This window comes from Fukomys damarensis, unplaced genomic scaffold (assembly GCF_012274545.1).
Source record: "Fukomys damarensis isolate Sample0158 unplaced genomic scaffold, DMR_v1.0_HiC HiC_scaffold_18, whole genome shotgun sequence".
NCBI classification, from domain to species: Eukaryota; Metazoa; Chordata; class Mammalia; order Rodentia; family Bathyergidae; genus Fukomys; species Fukomys damarensis.
The window spans coordinates 34,764,735-34,786,429 of record NW_022900930.1 but is presented as its reverse complement, the minus strand read 5'-3'; the positions used below and the strand labels follow the sequence as shown (position 1 = coordinate 34,786,429).

At 37.2% G+C, this 21,695-nt stretch overlaps 1 protein-coding gene and 1 pseudogene across 3 annotated transcripts in view; both read right to left on the bottom strand.

Moving 5' to 3' along the window:
• The window catches only part of Sh3rf1 (SH3 domain containing ring finger 1), a 202,758-nt gene that overhangs the window by 61,880 nt on the left and 119,183 nt on the right, over positions 1-21,695 (bottom strand). The gene's annotated exons all lie outside the window — the stretch shown is intronic.
• On the bottom strand, positions 6,617-6,750 carry LOC117286807 (annotated as a pseudogene).

The window sequence follows — 21,695 nt, the reverse complement described above, 5'->3', positions numbered from 1 at the left end:
GTGGGTGGGAGGGGGGAGTAGATCATGAGGCATTATTTTGTAAATACTTATATTTAGGAGACAGAAAAAACGAGGAACTACAAAAGTAGGAAAAGAACCAGCAAACTATAACCATATTAAACAGGAATAATTCCTGAGACATAGTCTTGTTCACATCACTAATGTTTTTGCAATCTAGAGACAGTTCCCAATTACCATGTAAATCAAATTAATGTTCTACATCATGAGTTTTATAGTCCTGCATCTGAATGAATGGACTCTTCCTCTTTGTATTTTCCACTGTCAGCAAAAAAATCAGTCTCTTATCACTTCCCACCTCAAATATGTCATTCCTCCCCCACCAAAATTCATTGAGAAGAGTGCATCTCTCTTTCCACCTCCCACCTCAGGGTACCCAGCACATCTACATATGTATCACTGTACATATGCAGTGGATAATTACGTATTTGTTTCACATGCATTTTTGTTTGTCTAGCATTATGCTTGTTTTGTCTGGAGTCAGGTATAAATAAGGCTAAGATCAGAGTTCTGAATCTTGTTTAGATCAATATGACAGTCTGTCAGGACCCAGCTCAGGCGTTGCTTCCTTGGGAAAGATTCGCCCAACTTTCCCCAACCAAGTCTGATCAAGGTACTATTATTATGCAAACCCAGAACATCTTATGCATGCTCATTATTATGGACTTTATCTCACTCAGTTTACACCTACTTTCCCCTGCTGGACTGCAACTTCCTGGAGAGCTGGGGCTATATGCATTATTCATCTTGGTGTCATCAGCACCTACCTTGGTGTATCTGAATACATTCTTGCTGAGTGAATAAATGAAAAAAATGAATGCTATCTCTAGTGGGTGAGGACTAAGATATGGATGGGTAAGTCCAAAAACACTGTATCCCTTGGAAAACTAATTAATTAAAAAGACAATTCTATAGTTAGGTTCTCTAGCTTTGAATATATTGCACAATATATATAATCACATATTTATGTGTCCTCACCTTTTCATGAATGGTAAACTGTTAGTCCACCTTTTTTGAAATTCTCTTTAGTGCCTCCAACATGCACAGTATATTTTGGGCACTGGATTCTGAGATGTGGGAGGAGTAGGAATTTCATTTATATTCCCTAAGGCCTCTGAGAAACCTGGAGCACACACTAAGGTGTAAGAGAAACACCTAGGGGAATGTGAGTGAATACTGCTAATTGGCATCCACCTTCCTGCATCCTAGCCGCATAAGTAAACGCCTAATACATTTTGGAAATGGGCAGTTAAACATTTTATGCTAAGCGAATTGCTGGCATCTGAAAAATGTGAAACAAATTATGTAGCAGACCACAGCAAACAAATATTTTCCTTACAAACTCATTTGGTGGTTATGAGAAAATAATCATGTAACTAATATATAGTCTTTTTTGGATGGCCTTAAAAAGGAGTACCCAATTGACAGACAAATCTTTTAAAAAGACAGACAGATCTTGTGAGTTTCTGTACAGGAAGATAGCTATTGAGAATGCAATTCACTGAAGCACAATGTAGGAAATTCATGTCACTCACTGCCCTGAATATTATTTTTCTATTTCATTACATATCTAATAATTATGATGGTAGTTTGCAGAGAGCAGGAAAATTTATTAGGAAAATTCCCCGCAGGAACTTGAGTTGCTAGCTTGAGGACGCATGGCAGGATGGGAAATATTTCCTAGGAAAAGGTCAGGTTTCTATCTACTTGGAAAACAGTTTGATTTTGGAGAAGAATCTGCCTTGACCAAGGCTGGGGTTGTGAGGCTGCACAAGGAGGAATGACCATGCGGCAGGAACTCTGTAGGCAGCAGAACTCCTCCTCACAGAAAGCTAGGATCAATCAGAGGGAGAAAGAAGGGTGTGGAAGAGCAGGGTTTAACACTAAAGACGTCAGGTAAGGCCTCAACCAAATTCGATTATCTGGTTTCTGTTTTCTAGTCCACTATTTCCTGGAGAAAGTACACACACATAATTTAAATGTAGCATTAAACGTGAAAGATAGTTCACAGTTTCAGAATTAAAACAACATTGGAATAGACCCACCCACAAATGGACAACTGATGAAAATATCAAAGAAATTCAACTGGGAAAAGAAAAAATCTTTTCAAAAGAGGATTCTTGAACAATTAGAAATTCAAAGGGGGAAACTGAGACTTGACCACTACCTCACATCACACAAAAACATTAATAGGAGATGAATCCCATAATGGAATGTGAATGCTAAAACTGTAAGTTCTCTGGCAGAAAAAACAGAAAAACATTTTAGTGATAGGGTGAAGGAAAGCCAATTGATAAATTGGATTTTCTCAAAATTGAAAAATTATGTTATTCATCAAAACACATAATGAAGAAAACAAAAATGTAAGCCATAGATCAGGAAGATCAGGAAGATCATATAAGTATTTTCAATACTTATATCTGACAAGGAACTCAAATCCAGAAGTGCAAAGAACTCCTAAAAATCAACAATTCAATTCAAAACGAAGCAAAATATTTGAACATATGTTTTGAAAAGGAAGAATAAATATGACTGTGAAAGGGACACAACATCATTAATAATCACAGAAACAATATACAAACACCTGAGATATTATTTCATATCTATTAGATGATTAAATTTAAAGACTGACAACAGAAAATATCAAAAACATAGAGCAACTTGAAGTCACACATATTGCTAGTTATAGTTTAAAACTATTTAACCAATTTTATTTATTTATTCTTTTTGGTACCGGGTATTGAACTCGGGTCCTTGTGCTTACTAGGCAGGCAGCAGAACCACAGAGCTAAATCCCTGGCCCTGTTTAACCAATTTTTATACAGTCATATATACATTCCTAAGTATTAATCCAAAAGAAATGAAAACATTATGTCCACAAACAGACTTGTGCAAAAAATGCTCATTGCAGCATTACAATACCAAATACTGAAAATAAACGTCCATCAGCAGAATAAACAACAGAATCCTACTTAACCATTTAAAAAAAAAAAGAGGGCTGTAGATGTAGCTCCGTGGTAGAGACTAGAATGTATGAAGCTCTGGGTTCAATTAATCTCTAGTACAACAATAATAACAGAAACAAATTACTAATATTTGTGAGTGAAAATAATCAGAATAAATGCTATACTATGTTTATATGACACGAGGATACATAGCACAAATCAATTGTGATAGAAATCAGAACAGTAGGTGGCCATGCCTGTTAGGAGGTATAAGGAAAATTTCTGAAACTATGACTATACTCTGAATCTTGACTACGACATTGGTTACCCAGATACAGAAACATATCAAAACTTTTTAGACTATACAGTAAAGAACCAAAAATCACATGTATAAACTTTACCTTAGTATAGTTTTAAAACCATAAACCAGTAGCAATACTTAGAAAAAAACAAAATAAAATGGTCAAATATACCTGATGTGTAGTTATATATGGACACAGAAGTGAAGATACAAAAGTATCACAGTGGGGAATCTGTAGAATGGCAAAAGAAGAGAAATCTGAAGTCTAGAGGTACAGAGATTACTGTCTAGAAGGATGACTACTTTTCCAACAGGAGAGCCATCTGTGAACATACAAGAGTGTACCTAACAGTGTGTCTCTGCTATAATTGGACCCTACACTTAGCTCCTGTCACCCTCTCCACTCGGGTCCAAGATACACTGTGAATCTCATTAACAAAAGTAAGAAAGAGCTGTGGTATAGCCACTAGGGAGAGACAAGGATGATAGAGGGAATGGAAAATATTGTGATGTACAAGTGGCAGAAACAGATGTATTTGTGGGGCAGTGTTAGAGTTAAGTTTTTAAATAGCATGAGAAGGTCTTACACAGAGAGAGAAGACCAGTTCACATTCACTGAAGAAAAAAAAATAAAGGCTTAGACAGATCCATGCATTATTTAAATTGGATAAAAGAATTTCCTCACAGAAAGGGTTGTTAAATATTGCAACGGATTATGATATCTCCCTCATTGGAGACTTTCAAAAATAGGACTATCTCACAAATTCGGTTCTGCCCAAAGGCAAAGGAACAGACTTGTGATCTCTAGCAATACTATGATTTTTGGGGTAATCAAATTATTCGGGAAGAAAAAAGATTCTACTTGATTGTGTCCTTTGTTTCTTTTTAAAGGAGGGAAAATCAAGAGTAAGTAGTAATGAGGTACAGGAGCACGAGCAAGAGGAAGACATCTGAAAACGGAAAAGGGGAACATGAGTTAGCTACAGAAATCCAGTCAAGTCAAGCTCAGTCCTCCAAAGTCTATCACAACCTGCTATGGAGTCATAAGCAAAAATAAAGACCTCCGCTATAGTCAGGCAGTCAAGTTATTTGCTATATGGGAAAAGCCATGCATAATCTGTGTATGTCACAGTTACTCCTCTTCAAAGAAGTGTTCTACTGGTCGATTACTATGAAGTCAGGTAGTAAAGACTGGACAATAACTTCAGAATAACAACTTATTTTGAAATAAATTTATCACAAAGATACAAAAAACAATCCTGTGAAAGAAGGGAGAATCAAGCTCTGTAAAACAAAATTAAGTCTCTTCATAAGGAAATCTACGCATGTATATGGTTTGGAATTTTGATTTTTAAAAAAGATAAATTGTAGCAATAATCTTACAGTTCTACCAGTTAAGTTTTTTCATCTTTGGAAATGATGTTTTAAATATACTTTATAAGTATTCTGTGGTACCAAAATGTACTCGAAGATATTAATTGCCTTTACTCTGCATTCTCCATTGAATGACTGTGCTGGAAATTCTACTGGAAAGAAAGAAATGCCTACAGTATTTGCAGTGAGTAATTTTACCAACCAGTATATTATTATTTTAAAATAAGCTATTTTGTTGGAATTCCCCTTCCATGCAAAAGTATTCCAATTCAAGTATACTGATCTTTAAAAATCAAAATAAAACTTAGAACAATTCAAAGGGAAAGGTTTACTAAGTCAATTCTGACAAGTCCAAAACTACTCTTTTTCTTCTAAAAAACTCAGGAATAAGACATGTCACAAGTATTTTCAACCAAAATGAACCATTTATTTTAAATGATCTTATTTTTATATTTCTAGGTGAATAAGCATATAGCACAGAATTGATATGCACATCTGAGACTACTTTTAAGCAGTTAATATATATTTCATTAGACAGTAACAGATCATGCTAGCTGTGTTCATAATAAAGGAAAATTTAAGACAATTACAAAATTGACAATATTTTTGGCTATGCAAAAAATTAGTTTTTAAACATCTTATAGTATATTACATCTGTATGATTTTTTAAAAAGTCTAACTAGATTTTTTTAGGCAATACAATTGTTTTTTCATATTCACAGGCTAAGACCACCACGAAGGCAGGGACCAGATCTTTTTATCCTGAGAGCCCAGCACAAAACACAGAATCAACTTGTGAAATGACTACTCTTCTGCTGCCTCTTACTTCATTTCATCCATACACAAATTTACTAGATTCATCTTGTGAATATATAATCTTATCAGTCCGTCCATCCTTTTTCTAATTCCTTTTCTACCAAACTCAACGCAAATTTTTCTCGATGGCATTTTCACTTTGACACTCTGGCACTCTTTGGCATCCCCACATTACAATTCCAAAATATTTTCTCAAAAACTTACAGTGTCTACAGCTGTACCACCCTGAAGCCTGAAAGCCTCACACTCCTCTCCAACAAGTACCCAGCATTCTAACCAAACTATTATTTCTGTGGTCAACTGGTATCGCCCTGTCTTCCCCATGAGTGGAACTTTTCTCTGCTACTCTCTTTACCAGGGCCCACATCCACTTGTCCAAAGTTCTGTATCTCCTCTATATACAATTCTAGTGTCTTCCACAGCACTTCTTTATTCCTTAACACAGATGTGCATTCTCCTTTTGAACCCCAGGAATATTTATTTGTAATTCTCTGCTGGATTTACTGTATCTATCATCATATATTTGATATGCATTTGACTACACACTAGTATTACCAGACTGTAAACCCTCTGAGGGCAGGGACGATCTCTTATGATTTCTTAAATCACACGGAGTGATTAAATATTAAACATATTTGCTGAAATAATTGGACCAATCTCTCCCTCCAGGCAATTACTGTCACCTGCTACACAATTCTAAGAAAGTTTATTTTCTCATATCTTTCAGTCTCTGTTCAAGGCAGCAGTTTGGGTCTAGTGTTGTATTCTAAGGCCTCAGGACTTAGGTTATCAGTAAAGTAGTCTCTATGGTACCCACCTGCAGGTGCTAATCATGCAAAGCTCAGGGCACTGACAAAGGCATCTGTTTGTACTTAGTGTTATTTTCAAAGGAAGAAGTGGTTGACATTTATGGCAGTAGTTTGCAGTGGTAGGCCAAACATGTATTTAAATTATTTTAGTGCCTTCTTACCCAAGGTCACCTTGAAATATCATAAAGGGTTTTTGTCTGTCTGTCTGTTTTTCAACTGTAGTAGTTCTAGATACAGGGAAAATGTTCATTAGCACACCAGAAAATTTTAGGAATTTCTAGAAGAATGAAACTAGGTAAATCAGAACAATTAACAGCTATACTGAAAAATCTATAAGACAGCGTAAAAGACCAAACTGGTGACCTACATCCTACAGATGTCCACATTCCAATACTGAGGGGAAAATGGAGATTAAAAAATAACAAAAAAGTAAGAGACATGAAAAACTGCTCTACACTTGATCTTAGCCAAAAGGCCGAGAAGCGATTGAAAAACTGCTCTAAAAAGGTTCAATATCTAAGGTGAATGTCAGAAAGAAATAATGAGAGAAAATAAGGGGTGAAGAATTACAAAAGACATACAAATGAAAGTAAATTTTCCTGAGCTACTGACATAAAACACCAGATAAAACAGCTGCATTAAATGCTACCCAGGATTAATGAGGAGGAAAAGACATTTATTCAGACACATCTCATTATAGTTCAAAGATAAGGGGGAAATTATAAAGGATTTGGGTGAGATGAGTTTAGCATTATAGAAATGGAATCAGACTTCTTAGCAACAATATTGCATTAGAGAGTAAAGCAAAACAATACTGTATTATACTGCATTCTGTTGCTATGACAAAATACCTTAGATTAACAACATAAGAAGGAAAGGATGATTTTGGGTCATGGTTTCAGAGGTCTCAGTCCATGGTCCGCTGGTGCCACTGCTTTTAGTTCTGTGGCAAGGGAGAAATATCATAGTAGAGGGGTGTGGCAAAGCAAAGCTTTCCTCATGGTAGCAAAGAAGCAGAAACAAGGCAAGAGTCAAAAAGGAAGGGGCCAGGGATTAGCTATGTTCCACAAGGCCAAGCCTCCATGACCCATTCCCTTTAACAAGGCCTTACCTCCTAGGTCTCTACCACTTCCTAATAATGCCCTTAAATTATGACTTCATCAACAGATTAATCCACTGATTAAGTTAAAGTCCCCATGAGCCAACCACCTCCCAAGAGACCTAATTCCAAATGCTACTGCGTTGAGGACCAAACCCTTAACACATGAGCCTTTGGGGGGACATTTTAGATCTAAACAATAACAATACATTTACATTTCTAAGGAAAGGTGGCTTAGAACTTAGCTGGCCCCACTGCCAAAAGAAAACCATAGATGACTCCTACAGAGATAATACAGAAAAGATGGATGACTGAATATGACCTAGAAGACAAGAAAAAATGGAAAATTCACTTAAAGAGGATCCAATGAACCCAGAAGAGGGGCAGGATCTAGTGACATGGGTCACATTTGCTTCTTCCTAGGTCTAACCACACTGCAATTGAATTGTGATTAAATAATCATCATACTACCAATGCTATTTGTATAAGACTTCCATTTTTATAATCAATCTCCACATGTAGCAAAGAAAAATTAATTAGCTACAGAGGAGAATGTTGTGAACACTGACAATAACAAAGTAACAATACACTGAACAAAAGTCAGGAGTTAGTCTGAAGGGGAGGTATAAGTTGGAAGTCCTCTAAATTTTACCACTTGGTATCTGAAATTGATACTGTGTTAAAACCAAGAGAGCAAGAAATTGGAACATTTATTTGAGATTTTATTGATAACCAGAAGAAATAAAGAACAGAAAACATAAGTACTTGCCTCTGGAAAGCAGGAGTAGAGTATGAAAGAGGAGGGACATCCATGTGCTTTTCTTTTCTGGTACTGGAAATTGAACTCAGGTCCTTGCACTTGCAAGTCAGGCGTGAAACCACTAAGCTAAATCTCCAGCCCTATGTCCTTTTATATGTATACATATATACATATATGTGTGTCCTATATATATATATATATATATATCAATAGGTATTACTTTAAAGCTAAAATGCATGAGAAAATTGATGTAGTGTGTAAATTTCTAATGTGCTAGAAATGTGACAGATTATTAACTAATTTGTACAAAGATAAAAAGTAATAAAACATAACTTATAATATCCTCAACCTAATGTAAGAAAATGTTTTAAATACAACTAAAGCCTCCTGCAATTTTTCTTCACCAACCACACAGATTACCTCAAAAAGAAGAAAAGGTAGATCCAACTATTGTCCATAAATACCTCTTAGTCCTACTTGCTCCTATTCGTGATTAGGACATTCAGTTACACTCAATAATTTACTCTAAAACTTTAACGAAGTATCAATACAATATATATAAGTTACAGACACTCTCTCTCTCTCTCTTTTAATAAATATAGGGCTTTTAGTTTGCTATGCTAAGTTCCTTTATAAATACAAAAAAAAAGGGCAGATGAACACAATACACAAAATTATTTACGAGAGAGAAGAAAAGAAAAACAAGGCATAAACTGTCTCCACAATTAACCTCCTTGCTTCTGTAAGACTGTGTGACTCAATTAATTGGTGTGATTTCACTTTGAGAGCTTTTGTCTAGGAACTGGTAATTCAGTGGCACTGTAGATCATGGAGCCCCGAGGGTTAGCTTGGGAAAAAGTTATAAAAGCCTAAATACCTTTCCTCAATTCAAGAGGGGTAATTTACTGAACTGGTGGAATACGTGAAAGTCATTTAACATGCCAATTTCAAAACTACCTACTACTATTTATAAAAATGTAAGATATTGAAGGGCAATCCTAACTACCAGCTACTTCTGAAAAAGACAGCTAATCACTTACAAACTACTTCTGAAGAAGACAGAATAACAAGTTGAGAGTGTGTGTAGGGAAAGAAAGAGAGGAAGAGAGGAAGAAGACAGAGAAGAGATTTGATTCATACCTGAAGTGGTTCCATCCTGATAACTTAAACTTGAAGAGGAAGGCCACGGATCACTGGGGCTCTTGTTAAATGCATATTGTGACTCAGAGATCTGAATGGGGCTTGTAGCTCAGTATTTCTAACAGCTCCCAGGTCATGGGAATACTACCAAGGGAACCGCACTTTGAGCTGCCAGGGAATCAAAGATCAGGATCCTTCCTGGATTCCTTTGCTCTTTCTCAGTTGCTCCACAGCCCCATTTTGAAAATGTTCATTTTTATTAGAACATGTTTGCAGTACAATGATTGCATTCCTTGTGGAGAGTTGGTACATGTATACACCACAACTTCGTTCCTTTTGTGTCTCCTTCCCCTCTCCCCGACCCCTCCCTCCATCTCTTGATTCCCTTCCATTTGAGAAAGATCTATCTCTCTGCTTCCTATTTTCTATCATTCATTTTGTTCTTTGCATTTTTGGTTTCTCATATAAGGGGAAAACACGTGGTATTTAAGCTTGTTGTCTGGTTTATTTCACTTACCACTATCGACTCGAGGTGCATCCATTTTTTAACAAATGACTGAAGTTTAACCTTCTTTGTGGCACAGCAGTGCTCCATTGCATGCAAATACTCTTTCTTGATCCATTTATCTGACGATGGACATATAGGCTGCTGCCAAGATTTGAACTATTGTGAATTGTGCTGCTATAAACATAGGTATGCATGTATCACTGGAATATTAGTGATTCTCTCTTTTCTATCTGTATCAACTCCCAAGATGATCTCACCGATTTCCTTCTTTTAAAATTATTTATACATGCCTTCTCGACCCTGGCTGCATTTGAGAATCAACTAAGGAGTCGTTTCTTCTTTTTCCTCTAAATTTTTCAAGGCCCCACACCAAATCAATTAAATAAACATCTCTGCAGTTAGACCAAAAAGCCTATGTATTTTTAAAGGCTCCTCAGCGGTTCTCATATAAAAAGTTAAAAAGCGTTGATCTACACCATAAGATCTCCCACAGCCGATCCCATTTGTCATTTCATCACCAAGCGCCTACTCCATATCTCTCCGAATGTCTACTAGATGTCTACAAGTTGGCAGATTCAACACAGACCTCTTGATTTCCCCTGTCCCACCAAAGCCAGAACATCTACTATTCTCCTCCATCTCAATTAAGTAGCCTCACCATTCACGCAGTTGCTTGTGAAGAAGACTGAGCTTTACCATCACACTTCTATGACTGTTTTTTTACAGCTCACATTCAATTCGTAAGCAAGATTCCTGCATCTACTTCTAGATAGATTCCAAATCAGCCCACTACCTGCAACTTCCACTGCTACCAGATAATCAATATGGACCAAATAAAACATTTACTGAGATGAACATATATTTCATTGTTTAAAACTATCTACACAGGAAAGTACAGATTTATCTTAATAGCAACTGGAATTAAAAAGACTCAAGAGCTTTCACTATCTTCAAGTTCAATATAAGCCACGAGTAACAGACTGACTTGAAAATTAATAGAACATGAGACTGTATCAACAAGACACTGGTGACAATCATGGAAAGAGACAGTCTTTCCACACACTGATGGATTAATGGCATCTCATTTAGTTCTTTATATCCTAATTTCAAAGAGATATTGGTAAAATGACCTCTAAATATGGAAAGGTGAACAGTCTAGCGAGTAGTCTACAAACCATGTCAGAGAATATATCTATAAGTGGCTTGAAAGATTTAAATCTTGAAAAAAAGGAAAAAAACTAGTAACAACACAGTCATTTTCAATGTGCCATATACATGTTAATATGCACAACATGTGCATGAGATAAGTACGATTATTCCCATTTAACAAATGCAGAAACCGCGGTACAGGGCGGTTGCATAATCTACTCAACGTAACACATCTGGTAAGAGGTGTAGTCTGATTCCGGGGTCACACATACAATCAGGAGGTAGTACTTAAAAACTTGAGGAGTGGACATAAAGGAGCTACATCTCCAGGGCCAAAACATAAAACAGCAGAAGGAAACAAAAAAAGACCATGTGTGTTCTCATATAGAAAAAAATTGAAGAATTTTGCTAATAATGAGCTCCAGTCAACAGCAAACATTCAAGTAAAGATTGGCTAACCAATTTTCAATGCTGCTCAGAAAACAGCAGATCTGAGTTAGGGTTCAGAGGTCCCTTCCTCCTATGGGCATTATTCCTCAACAATGCATGTTTCCTAAACACCCACATCGAACAGCAAAAACACTGAGTAGCAATTTTTACAATTCTTCAAAGCACTTTTGGGTTAGTTATACTTGAAAGACTTAGAAGCCATCTTCAAGTACAGCACTTGCATGTAATTCAATCAGAATACAAGGATGTTATGACATCTGATTTAACGACATTCACACGTTCAGGATGCAAGTGGATTCATGGTTACAGTTTTACTTATTTCCTTGTCCTCTAATTTAAAATTCTTTCAGCAATATATATCCTTCCTAAAGATTTCCTCTAGCACACTAGAGGATCTTTACTTTAAAACATCCACTTGTATCAAAGGAAATACTTGTCATTCTAACTAAATAAGATATAAACTAACCAAAGGCCAATATTGCAAGAACAAAACCAAAGAGAAAGTATAAATTTAAGCAGTGAAAGATTCCCATACTGATTTTAATGAACGCAATAAATCTGCAAATGCTATGCAAGCACATTTAAAAAAAAGAAAAATATTCACAATCCCTCATTATGGTTAGATTTAAAATGTTCCCCCAAAGCCTCACATGTCCAGAAATGGAGCTTTTGGAAGGTGGTTGACCATGGGGACATATAATCCTTGATGGATTAATCCACTAATGACTTCACCGCTGAATGCACTATTGGTTGGCAGGGGCAGGTCACTGGGGCAGTGACTGGGAAAGGCACATCTCTCCTGTAACTCAGCCCTTTGCTCTCTACTTCCTGGTTGCCATGTGTTAAATACTTTTTCTTCCACCATGCCTCTCTGCTTTCCTGTTTCTGCCTTAGAGCCAGCCAACTATGAACTGAAAACATAAGCCTAAATAAGCCTCTTCTTTTTTAAGCTGTGGGTAGTGGGCATTTTGTCCCAGGTAGGAGAAAGTGACTAAGGCAGATTTTGATAATAGGAGTGGAGTTATTGCTGTGACTCTACCTGACAAAGTGGTTTAGAAGCCTTTTGAATGTTTCTGTGAAAGGAGTTTGGAAAAATTTGAAGAAGCAAATTAGAGAAGCCCTAGACAACTGTGAGCAACAGTTGATATATGATATTGCCCAGAGCTCAGAAAACCAGAATGCTGATAGAAATACTAACAGTAAAGACCAGGCTTAGGAGGTTTTGGTTGGGAATGAGGCCAGGAGTGGTGGCGCATGCCTATAATCCCAGAACTCGGGAGGCTGAGGCAGGAGGATCACTGTGAGTTCAAGGCCAGCCTGGGCTACACAGTGAGTTCCAGGTCAGTCTCACTACATAGTGAGACCCTTGGTTCATAGCTAAGAGTTTGCCTTATGTTTCAGAGGAGACTTTCAACTTTGACTTTTCAGCAATGCTGAAGCTATTAAAACTTTGACAACTCTTAAAGAAATGCCTTTTGTATAACAAGACAGAGATGAGTCTATGGAGGTCTAAGGGGAGAATGATGTGGTTTAGATCCAAACTACCCCGCAAATCCTCAGGTGAGGTAGGGCCTTTGAAGGTGACTGGGTCACAGCAGTGCTGTATTCACTGGTGGATATTAATCCCAGATGAGTTTATAGCCGAATGCACTGTTAGGAGGTGGAACATAGCTGAAACAGCAGTAGAAGAGAATACACACACACACACACACACACACACACACACACACACACACACAAGCACACACACACACACACACATCCTTCCCTGGTTCCTTCCTTCATTCTCTGCTTCCTGGCTGCCATGGATTGAGAAACTTTTCCTCTGCCAGGCCCCTGGTGCAATCCTATCTTGCCTTGGAGCCAGCCGACCACAAACTAAATCAAGAGCCAAAATAAATCTCTTTTCCAACTTGTACCTGTGGGCTATTTTGTCCCAGTGATGAGAAAGTAACTGGGCTGGGGATTTAGCTCAGTGGTTCTGCCACCTACCTCGCAAGTGCAAGGTCCTGAGTTCAATCCCTGGTACCAAAAAAAGACAGAGAGAGAGAGAGAGAGAGAGAGAGAGGGAGGGAGAGAGAGAGAACGTAACTAAGACATTTATACCACTAAAAGGAGTATAGCCTGATGAAATCTCTTTTATAAGTTTTATATTTAAAATAGGCACATTTTCACTATATGTTAACTATCTGATCTATTTTTAATATGAACTAAATATTCTAATGCCTTTAGATTACCTATATTTTTTAAATTACACATATATATGCAGGTTTACAGGATTTAGGAGTTAAGAGAGGAAAATATCTTATATGTAGTTAACTGATGTAGTTCCCTATATATCTGAATAGGAATATTACATAAAAGTGTGTATAACATGAACACACATGCACACATACACTCGGTCACAGAGCTAATAAAAGTGTTCAGACCTTAGTTCTGTCAGTCAATGTCCCTGAGGTTTTTCTTTTAAATAAAAATCAGTAACTGTATGCTTCACAGATGTTTTCAGGCACAGAATCATAGGAATTTGGAGCTGAAAGAGACCTTAAGGATTATTTTGCCCAAAGTCACATAGCTGGTTAGCACAAAAGCCAAGGTTTGGGACCAGACTTGGGTGATACGCACTAGAACTTCAGTATTTTTGCTTTGTGGGCAACAGGAGTCCTAAAGCAAGTTAGAGCACGAACTTGGATTTATGGCACCAAATTTACAAGGTTTAGGCCTTTCCTGAATGTCTAGGGAAACTGATCCAGTGAAACCCAGATGTGTGAGAGAAGCACATCTCTATAATTCCCTAATGTCTCAAGTTTTCCTCCATTTTATTGCCCTTTCCATTAGATACACAATCAATACAAAAAGCTTTTCAAAATGGGTTATAGCCTTGAAAGTAATTTTGTAGTATAGCAGAGTTCTAGGTAACACTAAGTTAATTATTACTCCATTAGAAGTTTAGTATTCTTGCTAAATCCTGGAAGTTCTGGGGTAAGCATATTACATGCAACCCCTACCTGTGTGTGTTAAGCAGAATAATGTCCTCAGAGATGTCCACCTTCCAAGCCCTGGAAGCTATGAAAGTGACACTTCACATGGCATAAGGAACCGTTCAGGTGGAAAGATCCTGGATTATCTAAGTGTTATCTCAATGTTAGCATAGGGTTCTTAAATCAGAGAACATTTCTGGATAAGTTCAGAGTGGGGGGAGATGTGACTGATTAAGAATGTTCAAAGAGATGCAATTTTGCTAGCTTTAAGGATGGGTGAAGAGGACCATAAGGAAAAGAATACTTCTAGGTGCTGGAAATATCAAGGAAACAGATTCTCAACTAGAGCCTGTAGAAAGTAACTTGGCTCTGCTTTTACCTTGATTATAGCCTAGTGCAATCCATGTCAAACCCCTAACCTACAGAACTATAATTTAATAAATGTGTTGCTTTAATGTTTGTTATTAAGTTTGTTATAATTTGTTACAGCAGCAAGAGAAAACTAATACATCATGTGAACCAAGAGCCAATAATCTCATCTGGCCAGTCGGAGGTCCAATTGCACAAAAAGAGATAGAGCCTTATTTACATCATGTCTTACCTTCTTAGGTTATTTGAGGATAACTTCAGTAGAATGGTGCACAGCTTGACACCAGAGAAGAGGGCTCCTGAGAGCTTTATACAAAGACAACACTGCACAAGCTTTGAGTAAATTAAATTTCACTGTTTACTTTAGTTCATTCTTTCAACTATGCTTGCTTCCAAGTGAAACAAAATTTACTTTGAATAAATTTTACAGTGTTCTACTGGAAACAGCTGGTTGGACTTTTCAAAAAGCATCTTGTCAGAATTATGTATTTTTTTTCCCCTAAAACATGTTCCACCCACTAAGTCATACCAGAAGCCTTGGTAATCACGTAGATGACAGAGTGAATGTGAACGCCTTAGATTTGCATTCTGCAATAAGCTTCTTAGGAGAACTGGTGAATATATCAAACACCTTAAATTTTTGATGAAGAAATCTGCATAAACCTTGACCACACCATAGCACGGAGGGGGCAAGCAGAAATGAAAGGCTGACAGATCCAGTGTTAAACAACCAAAGCCAGATTGGCTGAAAAATAGCAAAGGCAAAAGAAGCAAATGTAGCAAACTGCAACCCAAGCTTTAACTGACTTTTTCCTTTCCAAGCTCCAACGCAGTATGTCACAATTTGGGAAGGAACTGCCCATTAAGTGCTATGGAAGAGAAAAAGAGTTAAACTAAAAACTTGGAGAGAAAAATGTGTCCAAACCAGAGACGTTTGAGGGCTCATGTTCCCAGTCTCCCTTATAGAAATACTCAGCCTCCACCTCATTGAATTGTTGATATTACATAATTAGCCAGTTACAATAATAACACTAAAGCTTAACGCACTGCCACAACTGGAGGGATGTTAACTACTCCAGTGAATTGCCTGTCACCCACTACATCGGCGCTGGTCTTCAAAGCCAAAAGCGGGGAAAAGAAAAGAGATGAACACTTAGTATGCAGACTGACACAGAGTGAAACAAGAACAGTCTGGCCCATCTAGGATCGGGCTTCTTGAGGTTTTAGTTCATTCTTTGGTTGTTGCCTGCTTAAGTAAATAAGATTCAGTAAAAGTAGCTCATGTATACTATGAAAAAGCTATAAAAAATTACCCCAAATTATAGTGGTGAAAATGAAAGAGATATATACTTTTATATTTCATCTTCATAAACTGTAATGTAACACACAGAAACATTTAACCCAACACTTTTAGACACTTATTCTTCAACTTTGTAAACTCTAACACAAGTAAAAAAATAAAAAAAAATAAAACAGTTTGTTTGGGAACCTATTAGCATTCCCAGCACTGGCTAGAGAAAGGGTTTCACCTGCCAGGGACCCTTTCTTTTCTCTTTATTCACACATTCGCTCTAGGGACCAGAGGGTGCTGTATTCTTTTCTCAGTAAAATAAATTACATCTGAAATGCAGCCTAATCCAGGCATTCAGGAAAATCACAGATAGAATTCTGAATGTTCTCAGAGACACTGGGCAGGAATCCTCAGTCTTTTCATTGGGATACCAGGTATTTCTTTCCAGTTGCTTGAGGCCACAGTCCTATGAGATATTAAATTTGGAAGGAAACTTAGAAATCAGCTATTCCACTACTGTTGTTTTACAAACAAGAACGGCAATATCTTTCCCTCCCTTATTGCAATTAAACCACAAAACCATGTTATGTTGAATATTTCAGCGTAGGCCAGTTCTTCTGCTGTTGTTTCAGAGTAAAGGCAAAAACAAACAAACAAACAAACAAACAAACAAACAAAAAGCCACAGAGCTGTGGTTCATGTTCCAGTCAGGGAGCAGCTTCTCTGTGTAATTTACTCTACTTCTTTTCTCTCATTTATTACCTCAGCGTCTGCTATCCTATGTCTCATATCCAAAATTCTTTGGGCAAACAATACCTATAAAGAAAGCTTTTAAGTCCTCACTCCTCAAGAATAATAAAACCCTTCAGATTTCAAAGCAATTAAAATAATGGTGAAAGCTGAGGTACAATGATACTTGAGTGTGTAAAAGTCCCACAACACTTGTGTATCGGTGGTAGTGAACCTACGGCACATGTGCCATAGCGGGCTATTTGTCATCACTGAAAGCTCTGGGCCGCGGATTTGGCTCAGTGGTGCCACCACCTGCCTTGCAAGTGCAAGGTCCCGAGTTCGATACCCGGTAGCAAAAAAAAAGAAAAAAAAGAAAGCTCTGAAATATTCACCATCACTGAATAACAAGTATGCAAATAGCTACTACATTCATGTAACTCTAACTCCTTATCCTGTCCATCTTTTAAAAGCCATTATCTTTTGCATACTTAAGACTCTGCTACCGTCAGCCTTTATATTCTTGCTCTTCAGGAATATGGCACCAAAGAAGACAGGGTGCGCAGTCTGACAAAATTAGTTTGCTACTTATGTGCCCAACATTATCTAAATTTCTTTACCTTGATTTATGTCCCTTCATAGTATTTACAGTTCATTTAATATACATCCATAATATATAATATCACATATATTACACATACTGACAGTCTGTTACTTACTTTTGATGTTAATTATTTGTCTCTACCATCTTAATGAGGGAAAGTACCACATTTTTTTTATTTACTCTTGGATCCTTAGTGTCTAGAGCTGGCACAGAGTGGGTACTCCAATAATTTTTGTTGAATGAAGAAATGGGAGTTTTTGTGGCTTGGGGAGCTGAATGGAATAGAATATTTGAAATACAGACTATTCCAGAAATTCACAAATATGATTGCCAGATTTACCCTAAATATTCTTGACTCAATGCAATCAACTTAATGATTTTAAAGTTATTTATGGCTTACCCTATCAATGAAAAGATAATCTAATACTGAAATTGATTTGCTATAAATAACTGATTTTTATGTCCAAATCAGTTAAAACACAACCACAAAAAAAATGACAAAAAGTCACCAAGTAACTGCTTATTTCTGAGGACAGTGCAGCAGGATCTGTGTGATTCGATATATGTATAATTAATTAGGAATGACAAAATATTCTTTCTTTATTGAGGATCCTTAATAGCTTAGTATCACCTAGAAAACTGAAAAATTACAAATGTTATAATGGAGACTTTGAGAGTGTGAAAACTAAGGTAACATATAATAATAGATATTTTACTAATCTCTATGACAGGCTAACTGGGATTTTGGAGCCTGTCTTGGTCCAATATGACTTACAGAGGGTTTACAGGAATTGTCTTTCCTTAACACAAATGGAAAGTTTCCCTGTTAATGATTTACCTCCACTTTCTTGCCTCTTGATAATAGGCTCCACTACAAAGGGACTTATAAGCGGTAAAATGTTTAGGTAAAAAAATTAATAATATGTTTTTCTGTCCAGATAATAGCACGATTTTACTGTTTCTTTAAACAGAGTATACTATGAAACAGAATTGCTTTTTTTCTAACATAAAGGAGAAGGTGGCTTTCAGTAGTCTTTTAAAAAATAAATTTTAAAGTCTTGAAATAAAAAGTGTCAACAAGAAACAAGACAGTGAGGACATGACTGGTTTGCAAGCTTTTGCTAGAATAATAGGAATGTAGAAAGGGCCTTTATTATTTTTATAAAATCATAAAGTTTCTATAAAATCATTAAGTTTATGAGACTACAAAGATAAAGTTGACAGACTGTCTCCATTAGCATGGCTAACAGCAAGGCTGGTTTGTTTTTTTAAAGCAGTAATAGCTTACGTCATTCTTTTTGCTCAAACTTGTTACCTGGGATATAGCAATAAGGAGGCTGCAGTGTATTAGCAAACAATCCTGGGCAACTAATGGAAATGCACTCATAAGTACATGGACTACACAGACCTCAGGGCATACCCATAAAGCAGACCCACTATGCTGAACTGATATCCCCAACCTCTGAAATTGTCCAGTACAGTAGATCTCTTGCAGGATGTCTACACTATCAGAGCAAATTATCTACTGACAGCTTTATGGCAACCTTCTATTTTTGATTCTTTTAAAATTTTCACTTGTTTCTAGCTCCATCAACAGTACCAGAGCACATCACCGATGCACATATCAAAAAGATCTCACCTTCAAGCAGACTGCAGCAGTCCAGATGATGACTACATGGGCTTGAGTCCAGACTGCTTCACTTCCCTGAGCCTCACACGAGGACAGCTTCCCCTTTCCTTCTGAGTCATTCAAATTTGACAACGTTATAATATTCCAAAAAGAATAAACTGTATGACCTTTACATTGGATCCACGGCAACCACTAATTAACTATGTGCCATGGAAAAGGAGCTGCCTATTACAAGACCAAGAAGACTGGTGATAAAAAGATTCCTAACTTCTTAATTATCCGAGGTAAAAAGTGCTTTGTTGTTTTTCGCACACTGGGTAAGTGTAGAAGATGCCAAGACAAAGCCTATGCCCTAGGGAGTATAACTAAATTATACCTTGAATACCATCACCTAAAACAAAGCTGGACTAAGCCAAGAGAACAGCGGTGGACAAGATTATACTTGTGAGATTGGGGAGATAAAGGGTTTTATTTCCTGACTCAAATTCTAGGTGCCTCATCTTGGTCTTCTAGGAGTGATGTTACAGAATCGCCAACCTCTTATTCCAAACGTCTTACAAATGTGATGAGGAGTTACCTGCTCCTTAGAATGAAATCTCAAAGAAAAGGGAAAAAATGCAACTGAAATCTCAAGATGTTAAGATCATTACCTAAAAAGATCATTCTTTCATTTTTCTCATTCATCTTACAAACATTAGGTGCCTACCACATGCCAAGCAGTACGCTAAAATAAACACTGAGGATAAAATGATGTCACACACCTGTAATTCTAGCACTCTGGAAGCCTGAGGCAAGAGGAGCTCAAATTCAAGGTCAACTTGGGAAAGACTGTCTCAAAATAAAAAATACAAAAGGGCTGTGGATGTAGTGCATTGTGAAGGCTCTAGGTTCAATGCCAAATTAACACCTCCACATGCACGCATGTGCGTGCACACAAACACACACACACGCACACACACACACAGACACACACACTCAGTGAACAAGGCAGTGGAGGAACCCACATCCAAAGGCAAGGACAATGACAGAGTGAAATAATGGCAGGAGGATACACAAACAGCTGACCTATTCCAGATGGAATCGGGAGAAAGGCAGGAATGATAACATTTTACAAGTAGTCTCAGTTATCTCCTTAGCTTCACAGCAAAAAGAAACACTACCCCTAGGAAGAATTATTTTTTCTTACAGGAAAATATTTTAGGTGTTGGAAGTGAGTACTACCTGTGGACCCTTACACAAAGACGAGGACACAGCAGGGCAAAGACGGAGAGAAGCCACACCACCGCCACAGCTCCACACCAGGTGCCTTTAAGAATCAGAACGTGAAGGTGTGCGATTGTCCATGTTAAACTATTTTTTAATTCAGTCTCTTCTATCCTCCAAGCCCTCAGTACTGTTTTGTTTGGGGTTTTTTTTTTTTTTAAAGCTCTGAGTAAATGGTGCTTTGAGGCATGAAAGGCAGGGAAATTTTCCCTACTTGAGGCAATGAGAACACAGAGAGGGCAGTAATTATGGCTAGGAGAACTGCACAGGGTAATCAGAACCCAACAGGGAAGCAGGATTCCAAAGTTATGGAGACCAGAAAAATGCAAGACACCAGCCTCCTCATGTGTACCTCCATCTACGCTCCCCACTGCCTGCCTCCTCCCAGGAGTCTGCCCAAATGCAAGGAAATATTTTGGACCTCCCAAACTATAAGGCACGGAGATTCAAGCCATTTAAGCTACCTAGTAAGGCAAGAGTCATGTCACAAAACTGATTCAGAAATGTGCAGTTTCTATAGAATATTTCATGTAAGAAATGATAACTTCTCCAGTAAGAGTAATGATTGCTTTATTTTCTGAACACAGAGTAAGAGCTTCAAGGAAAGTGGTAGCTCTAAAGTACCTGGACTTATTGTTAAGAATTTATTTAGGTAATACAGGTAGCTCACTTTGTAAAGATGATATATTTTTCTCACAGACTGACTATAAAATGACTAGTTTTAGCAAAGCCTGCTTTCTGATTCCATTAGGAAAATATCATGTGCCTTCACGTGTAGGAGTGAAAATGAAACTATTACTGAAGCAACTTTTCAGTTCAGTTGTTCCATAATGGTTTTTTAAGAAAATATTAATGTTAATAGTAAAATAAAATTTGTGCTGATACAAACACTTTCTTGAATATTAAAATACCCCACCACTTCAATAAAAAACTCATCCTTTAAATTCTGGCTATATTATCTCCCCTCAAAAGGAATTAAGATTCTCTTTAAAACCTCAAGGCCTCCATTTTACATAAAATTATTTTTTTTTAGATATCTCAAGCTGTTGGGGCTACTAGAACCTTTTTTCTCATTTCTAGTTAAAAGATTTGAATTAGCTTGCCTATATAGTATCTTTTATGACAGCTCTTTTCCTTGAGTTGATAAGCAACTTCTTGAGCTTATGCTGCTTCTCATTAGAGCAGTCTCTAGCAGTAACAAAGTAATAAAAGTCTTATTAGTACCTGATTGTATAACCAGGCGTCTGAAACTTGAAATAAAAATATTACAGCAGGTTCATGTCAGAAATAATAAAGGTACCAGTAAAAGAAGTAAATGTGCTTTGGGACAAATAGGGAAGGACACGTGTACTGGATTGAACAGTGTCTGCCTCTCTTCCAAAATTCATACTCACTTGGAATCTCAGAGTACAACATCATTTGGAGATAGGATCTTCGCAGATGACTTTTTTTTTTTTTT